Source organism: Anastrepha ludens, chromosome 4, assembly GCF_028408465.1.
Source record: "Anastrepha ludens isolate Willacy chromosome 4, idAnaLude1.1, whole genome shotgun sequence".
Taxonomy (NCBI): domain Eukaryota; kingdom Metazoa; phylum Arthropoda; class Insecta; order Diptera; family Tephritidae; genus Anastrepha; species Anastrepha ludens.
Genome location: NC_071500.1, coordinates 51,646,993 through 51,656,019, shown reverse-complemented (window position 1 = coordinate 51,656,019; position 9,027 = coordinate 51,646,993). Strand labels below are relative to the sequence as shown.

The 9,027-nt window shown below is 34.8% G+C and overlaps 1 protein-coding gene across 1 annotated transcript in view; it reads left to right on the top strand.

Moving 5' to 3' along the window:
* The first annotated feature begins 1,626 nt into the window (after positions 1-1,626).
* LOC128862287 (protein SCAI) overlaps positions 1,627-9,027 on the top strand; it is a 45,018-nt gene continuing 37,617 nt past the window's right edge. Inside the window, exon 1 of the mRNA XM_054100830.1 lies at positions 1,627-2,900. The gene's annotated coding sequence lies outside the window, so the exon portion shown is untranslated. The remainder of the gene's footprint in view (positions 2,901-9,027) is intronic.

Here is a 9,027-nt window from a genome sequence, read left to right as displayed (position 1 = left end):
TCCTATCGAACATTTTTCGGATGAATTCGGTAGGTGTGTCGTTAAAAAACTAAAACACTAAATAAATTAGGTACTTCAATAGGAATGGCGAAACTTTAGTCCAAATGAGACTAAAAAATTAGTTAACTGTATGCCAAATATACTTCATGAATAACTTAAACAGGCAAAAAGAAATGCCTACTAAATATTACAATTTCATTAAACTTAATATTTTATTTGGTAGTATCTATAGAGAGGGAACCTCAATTTTGCTCTCAAATGCACTATAATTTCTAGATTTTTGCATACGGAGATCCGTCAAATAAAGTTTGGAAAAATCTAGTAAAATCTGATAAGTTCGGATTCATATGGCATAAAACGCATATATTCAGTAATTTTAAAAACAATTTCAATTCAAAATCTGTAAAACAATTTCATTTGGTTCACCCTGCCATTATTGTAAATCAGTGAGTTGCAGTTATGTGAGTACATATTTTATTCTCCAAAATGCTTAAGGCTCGTCTTTACGCAATTTTGGCGTCGCCTTGCCATTTGCTGCGCTTTGACAGCTGAATACTTGTTTTTTTATGGAGACGCTCACATAGACAGAGTCAATTAAATAGATAGATACTATTTTCGTTTCATTTTAATTATGTCGTTGAGCTATGTTAGTGCAATTAAGCGATTGAAAAAAATATAAAATCTTATTGAGGAGGAGGAGCATGTAAAGCTGATTCTTTGGGACTACCCGTTCGTAGAGTTATGGAAACAACCGTCTAAAGACAAATCTGATGAAAGATATCTCATGAGAAAGTGGAGGTGATTTTTAAATTTTAATAGTTTCTTGCTTTGGTAATATTTGTAATTGACACTTTTTATTATTTATTATTATAAATTATTATTATATCTTTTCTTCCACTATCTCTCTTCGTTGACTTCTAAGCAAATTTGACAAAGTAGTTGTCGCATCCTGAATTTGACAGTTCGTAGAAAAGCGATCACAAGTATAAAATATCTTTTACTTGATACCATATAGCTTTTGCGGGGAATGGCGCAATTAAGGCGCTAGCATTGAGTTGCTTTACTGGCTCTGCTTTAATTTGAAAGATTTTATGTAGCTAACGAAGTGACGCATTAAAATGAAATGATGAAAACTGAAAAAGCGCTGTCAAATATAACTTTGCGTTATTTGACACTTTAAAGCATTTGAAGAGCGTGAGACAATGCTGCCATTTACCAAGTAGTGTATGAACTTTGCATTTCTATTATGTTTTGACAGTTGTAAAAGCAAAACCAACAAAGCAAGCGTGTATTGAGCTACCACCTTTATTTGCTCTCCTATTCGAAGAGACATCATTTAACGTATTACAACAAATACATAATGAAGAAAAAAACAATGTAACACTGTGAGCACATTCGCTAAGAATCACCCACACAAAGTACTTGGAAATCACCCTAATCCAAAGCATTGAGGCAGTAAACTCTGCCTGCCTTTGCGAGCAACTGAGAATATTGTACTCACTGCGCATGCACGCAATTGTAGGTCGTTGTGGCGTGTGCGTGTAAAAAATCAATAAACCACCCTTCGTTAAAAATGTAAATCCGAAAAAGTTCAATATCGAAACAATACGTAGACGTAAGTGAGCACAATTTTAAATAGGAAAAAATCGTAAATTAATTGCTAGTAAACTAGTTTTAAATTAATGAAAACTAAATAATCGTGTAGTGTAAACGTGTAGTCATTGAAAACGATAGAAATTTCATTCAAAATAATGATGAAAAGTTGATAAATTGTTGAGCAAAAAAATTTTTACTCCAAGTAGCTAGTCAGTAAAATAGTGAGCTACCCAAAAAGCGAACACCGAACGAAAGAACACCGCAGAACCGGCGAATCCGCACATACGAACATATGTCAGGAGTTGGACGGCAGCAGTACAAGCAAAGGCAGAGACAGAAAAGGCACACATTTTGCGTCCGAGTTCGAGGACGATTCCGACTGCCAGGCGCAGCATCGAGATACTGGACAGAGGAACGCGTGTACAGTGGCTGCAGGAGCAAGGGGAGCCTTAGTAAATCGACCAACTGTAAGCGCTATTCAACATTGCTAATGGAGCTACAACTGCCGCGTATGCAGTGTTTGTGTTGATTTTCTTTAAGGCCGTGGAGGGTTTCCAGTTTTCAGTAAAATCCCACAAACTTACATATTTATGTACGTCTGTGTGTATAATATGCACGTTTATCAGCCGGAAGCAAATAAATGCTGAATTTTATTAAATGACACAGAGTGTGGTCCCATTAATGGAATACAGCCAACAACAGGCCAGACTAACAGCATTTTTCATTAGCAAAAGCCAAAACGAGTGGGTGTTAAGTATCATTAACTACACACATATAAACGTACTAGGGTACATATGTGACCAGTGACCAATGCGAAAAACGCCTAAAAACACACTGCAGATTTGTAAAGCGAACATGTGACTGACTGCCGTACAGGGCAAGAAATTACTTCAAACAAAGAAAGGAGCAAACAAGCGCGGAAAAGTACTTATACGTACGTATGTACATATGAAATAGCGAAGTCACGTTGAATTAAAGCAAGCAAACCTTTAAAGGAGCACTAAAAAGAGCGAAAAGGACGAAAGAAGCACAGAAGTGCAGAAAACGAATTCGATTCAAAAGAGAAAAATAAGAAAGCAGTAGCGGCAACAAAAGCCAACAAAGAAAAGCTAGTTAATAGTAAAGTCAGAGGGAGCTCGCGCGGATAGTTGTTGTGGATGTTGGAGTAGTCGAATAGTGGGAGTAGCAGCAAATGTTTTTGCGCTAGCAACACACAGTGCGGCGGACAACAACGGCGGCGACGACGTGGACAATGGCAAAAGGCAAAAGCACGAGAAAACAATGAGCTGCGGTTTCACAAAAAGGTACAAACGAGTGTTGCACTGCTTCCGTATTTATTGTGCTACGCGCAGGACTTGCAGGCGCTAGTAGTGAAATGGCGACTGTGGGTTAGGTTAGTAGTCGAATTGTGTGGCTGTGGTCAAAGAAGCGCCAAAAACGATGCATCATTATTTTATTTATTAGTGTTTTGAAATGATTAAATTAGATCAAAAGTGAAACTTTTAAATGCATGTAATCAAAGTGCCACGAAGAATGTGCAAATTATTTGTATTTCCTTCCTACTAGCAATGTTCATTGCAATTTTTCGGGTTAACCATGCATTGTATGAGTTTGTGTGGTCTTGTTTGTGTTGTGTTTGAAGATTCGTTGAATGAAGTTTTGTGTATAGTCTGTGAAAAATTGCTCCCATTACAAAACTACATTTCCACTACGATGGGTCCACGAGCCCGAATCGTAAACGCAGTCAATGTTGTACTTATACTGTAGTACAATAGATTGTCCACTACAATCTATGTTGATGCAAAATGTAGATGCGGAAATGGAAATTCGCATACTTGTAGTTGTAGTGTACACTAGGAGAGTTGTGTGCGTAGCAAAGGAGGCCCTTGAGTGGCATGGCATATGTAAATTTTGGCTGTCAAATCTTGCCAACAGTTTTTAAAAATGCAAATCGAATTAAACTAGGTCGATAATGGTAAGTAATGTATGGATATTTACTTATGTATATATATGTATGTGCATATATAAAATGCCGTAATAGTGAATGAAGGTAAAAGTTTGCATGCGTATATATGTATGTGTATGAAATCTGCATGTGAATATAAGTTGACTATGTAACTAAAGATTAAAAAAAACTTAAATGAAGAAAATATAAAAAAAGAAGATAAAATTTAATAAAATAATGAAGATTTCATGGAAAATATCTGGAATATAAAGCCTATTCTAATTTGTTGGAAATATTAATGAAAAAATAATTTAACTTAAAAGAGTACTTTAAAAATTTACGCGAACGATAAACTATAAAAAGGCAAATATTTAATATTGAAAATTTGTAAAAACCAACTACTTTATAATTTCAATCCCAAAAAAAAAAAAAAAAAATATTGAAAAGAATATATATATAAATTAAACGAAAATATTAATATATTAAGCAAGAATTATAAAATAAACCTGATTAAAAAACATGAATTAATAATAAGACAAATATTTACCAACATTTTCTTAAACTAAAATATAATTAACCTATTGAAACCCCACAAACAGTATTTATTTTAAACCTAAAAAAAAAAAAAATAAATAAATAACGCTGTGCAACATTAAAAAGGTAAGCGCAATGAGAGTAAATTCATACATGAACAAGATGAGTGGAATGCCAAGAATAAAAATTAACGAACGAAATTTCTCTAAGTTCTATTTAACTCCAGTGCTAAAATTACGTACTTCATGGACCAAAATTATTATTGAGAAAAGCGTTAATAATAGTTGTTTTCATTTTTTATTACTATATTTTAAAGTTTTTCATGTTGGAAAGTCTGTTTAAACTCAACAAAAATTGTTATTTTTTAAATAAATTTTGTCGCAAATAAAGCGGCGCAAAACTATGCCATTATGAAGCAAACGTGTTTTCGTGCCACCACAGCATCGTAATAGATTCTACTTAGTATTTTTATGCAGCCGACAGTGTCATATTGGCTTAAGATATTTCGCATAAGTGACTTTTAACTCACAAATCAGTCACGCAGTCGCCCAGAATCACAGGCCAATAATAATAAATTAAATTTCATTTGTGTATATAGTTCATATCATTGAGGAATAAGCGAACAATATTAACTCATTTAGTTCAAATCCTCTATTCCGTGACAATCTGATATTTACCATATACATTCTTTAAAATATATTAACTCTCTTATGATTTATTAACCAAAAATATCATTTATAGAGAAAAGAGCAAAAAAAGTTCTATAAGGAGGAGCACTCATGAGATTGCATAATATACTTACATTTAACAAAAATATTTCGCGCAAAATTTTGCAATTTTTCGTGCGGAATAATCTATTTGAGAGTTGAATGAATAAAATTGTAGCTAACACAATTTGTACTCTCGAAGTACTCATTATGTTAGCAAATCTAAAAACTAAATATAAATGCGTATGAATTTGCTTTTCGATATACATACATACATGTGCTTAAATATATATGTATATATTATGCATATATACAAAGAGTACTGCTCATGGTGAACACATACATGTCCTCTCAATTTACATGCCCAAAAGTCCGTCATCTAAAACAAAAAAGTAACGCCTTGGCATCCTAAAAGTAGGCCATTACACTCGTATTTCCGCATACATAATTTAAGGCATATATTCATACAACTATGTAATTAATATAATATTTATATAAATAAGTGTTTGCGTGGAAGTGTGAAAGCTTATTTACTCATTTATGCTTGCATAGTTTTTTATGTACAATCCTACAAATTTGACAATCATATAGTATTCTCTGAGGCAACGAAATATATGTATTTGCACTACTATACTATGTATGTATGTATGTATATAAAATTCTACCAACTACCTAAATAAAGTGTGCAACATACTTAACGATCTGTTATGCTCAAAGATTTACATCGTTAAAAGAGATTTTGAAATATTCTGCACAAAATAAATTGGGAAATTTCAGAATTTTAATTATGCTTACAATTTCGCTCATTATTATAGTTTGCTTATGCGCTGATAATGTGGCGCATAGTGCCAAAGTTAATGATTTCCACTTATTTATATCGTTCGCGTTTTGCTTCAATTGAGTTCAGGTAAGATCGTTGTGTGCTATTTCGTCATGCAGGCTGCCTCGCCAGGATCCTCTTGGTCTACCCCTGCGTCTATACTTTGTGGGTTCCACTGTAAAGCTATCGTTGGTGTGTCTTGGGTTAGTTTTCTGAGGGTATGTCCGATCCACGCCCACTTCTTCTTACTAATTTCGACGTCCATTGTAACTTGATGGGACCTTTTTTTGCATTTCAGCGTTCGCTATCCAGTGTTCTAGCCATCAAGCGCGTATTATTGTGCGGAGGCATCGATTTACAAACGCTTGCAGTTTAAATACAATCTCCACTGATGTTGGCCAGGATTCGCAACCATACAATATGACCGGTTTGATGTTAGAATAAAAAATACGTATTTTCATTTTCTCCGTAAGCCGCTTGGAATACCATACTTTTTTGAGCATTGCAAAGGTTGTTTTTGTTTTGTTTAATTTTGTTGTTATATCAGCGAAAGCGCTTTGTCGTATGCAGTAATTGGGCCACCAAAACACGTGAGCTCTTCAAGTTCTTCCACCTGTTGGCCAGAAATGGTAATATTATTAGGCTGGGTAGCATTTATATTTATATTCGTTTTCTTAATATTTAGTTTGGGACCTGAAAGAATGGTCGCGCATTCCTTCAGTTTAGACTGCAGATGCGACTGTTTACTTGAGAAAAAATGAGACTGTTTACTTAGTTCGGAAGAACGTAAAATTCTCTCAAATAATTTAAATAATCTAGAACCCCTCATGGCCTAAAATTCCACCAATAACAGTGTTTATTTGGCTAGTTTTTTCGTTTTAACTTTTTCTCAGTCCCTCTCTCTCTATGCTGTTTTTAAAATTGAAATTTAACTTCATCTTTGTTCTTATGCTCCATATCTTTGCTTTTATTTTTGTTAGTGCCTTTAGAATAAAGAAATCATCTAAATTCACACATTTTTTATGAGGAGCGTTTTCATGGCAGAAATATTAGGAAATAAACTTTTTCTTTCTTTTTTGGTGTTTCATGCACTTTTCAATTCGAACTTACGCACTTCCGAATGTAGCCACAGACCAACCATTCATATACGGCGGCATATTCACCGCTTTCCCTTTATCCTTACATTGATCCGAATCTAAATTTTATCCTCAAAGCACTGCTATAATTCAGTATCAATAATAAAGCATATATTTAGGGGCATATCTGAACAACAAAATTTTTAAAAAGCCTAAATCTCTAGGGTTACAAAATAGGTCTTTCACAATAGATCAGCTCTGGTCGCAGTGCGTAATGGCCTTCTACAATAATAATAATAATAATAGGGGCATACCTAAAACATTAAAGTTTCCTTATTTACATGATAAATAAGGAAACATGGTTTACACATTAAACACTGTTCACGGAGAGGATACCGTGAGTGTAAGGACTGCGCAAAAGTGGTTTTCAAAATTCCGAAGTGGTAACTGCGATGTGGATCTAGGGTCTTTACCTCCGAGGCCTTGCTCGAACTCTTGGAAGCTGAGCTAAATTTGGCAGTCGATATGATAGCTCAGAAGTTAAATTCATCGCACGGAACAGTTCACAGGCACCTGGTTCAGTTGGGAAAGGTTCAAAGCTGGGAAAATGGGTTCCGCATAGACTTTCCGTCGCCCACCTTCAGCAGAGAGTGAATGTGTGTTCTCAGCTGCTGCAACGGCTTGAAAATGAAAGTTTCTTGAGCCGTATCGTTACTGGTGATGAAAAATGGGTCCTTTACAATAATCCTGTTCGCAAACGCTAATGGTTAGATAAAGATAAAACATCAGAACCGACCCCTAGAGATGACCTTCACCCCAAGAAGATTCTCCTGTCTATTTGGGGAATATGACCGGTAATGTTTATTATGAACTTCTGAAACCAAACCAGACGATAACTGCTTATTATTATTCCCATCAGCTATCAAACCTGAATGAGGCACTTAAAAAAAAATCGACCGCCTTTAGTGAATAGACGCGAAGTTTTGTTTCAGCACGACAACGCAAGACCTCATACCGCAAGGCAAACATTAGGCAAGCTGAACGAGATCGGATGGGAGATAATGCCGCTCTCCGGATATGGCACCTTGTGATTATCACCTTTTCCGTGGACTTCAATGCCATATGAGTAACAAGAACTACTTTTCAAAAGAAGCTATAAAAAGGGATATCGAAGCGTATTTGGGTCCAAAGACAAAAAATTTTTGGAACAGGGAAATAAAAATTTGCCTAAATGTTGGGAAGACATTGTAAATAATGAAGAAAAATATATTATTGATTAATAAAAACTTTAAATATATATTTTATTAATTTTAAAACCACCTTTAAAAAACGCACGGACTCAAACACGTAAACTTATGGACTGACCTGATACCAATAACCAATAATTGGCGCAAAGGGTGTATTGTTGGGTGTTTGGCCGAGCTCGTCTTCCCATTTGTGGTGTGCGAATTGATATTTTTCACAAATGGCAAATGTTTCCGAATGGCAAATGGTTTTTTTTAGCAGCTTTTTATGGCAGAAATACATTCGCAGGGACCGCGATTAGAAGAAACTTTTTCCATCAATTGGTGTTCCCGCACGGTGTTTCGCACTTCTAAATTGTAGCTACGCACAAACAGCGGCCGCCGAAATATACTACAGCCTTTTGATCAATAGGGACACACAGGAAACATGCCTTTTCCGAAAGCATTTCTGCTACAAAAGCTGCTAACGGCGAGGAGGGAGAAATAATTTTTATGTGGAACAAGTATGTCGCAGCTTTCGTAATGTAGAATTTCATTAATGTCTTTTTTTTATTACAGTTGTTTGTTTAATATTTTTGTAATTTCACTTTATTTACTTCATAAAAAACAATCAATGAATTTATGAATGGCTAAGACTTGTTTTTGAGTTTTTTTCGAAACCGGGAAAAAATCAAAGACAACAAATGAAAGTTTACTTTTGTTATAATATATATATCCCCAAATATTGTATACCACTTGCAGTAAGTTTTATAAGCGTGGTTTTTCAGTGCCATTAGCTAAATTGCGTGACTTCTTTTCTTTTATTGATTTAAGTGCTAGCTATTACATACTAACAACGCCACGAATCTGCAAAAATGCTTGCGACACACAGTGTTCAGAAAATGGGCAAAAATGCAAAAATCGAAAGTCTTAAAACTAGAACTAGAACTTTTTGGTATCATTTGAAAGCCAAAACTCCAACTAATAGAAATTGCTTGCCTATATTGTGATAAAACAGACTTTATGCCTTTTACATCTCCTCAAATCAGAAGTAATTTGTACACACCATTTCACTCCCACGCTTGGCATACAAAAGTAGTTGGTAAAAGATTTGTTAATGTAAATA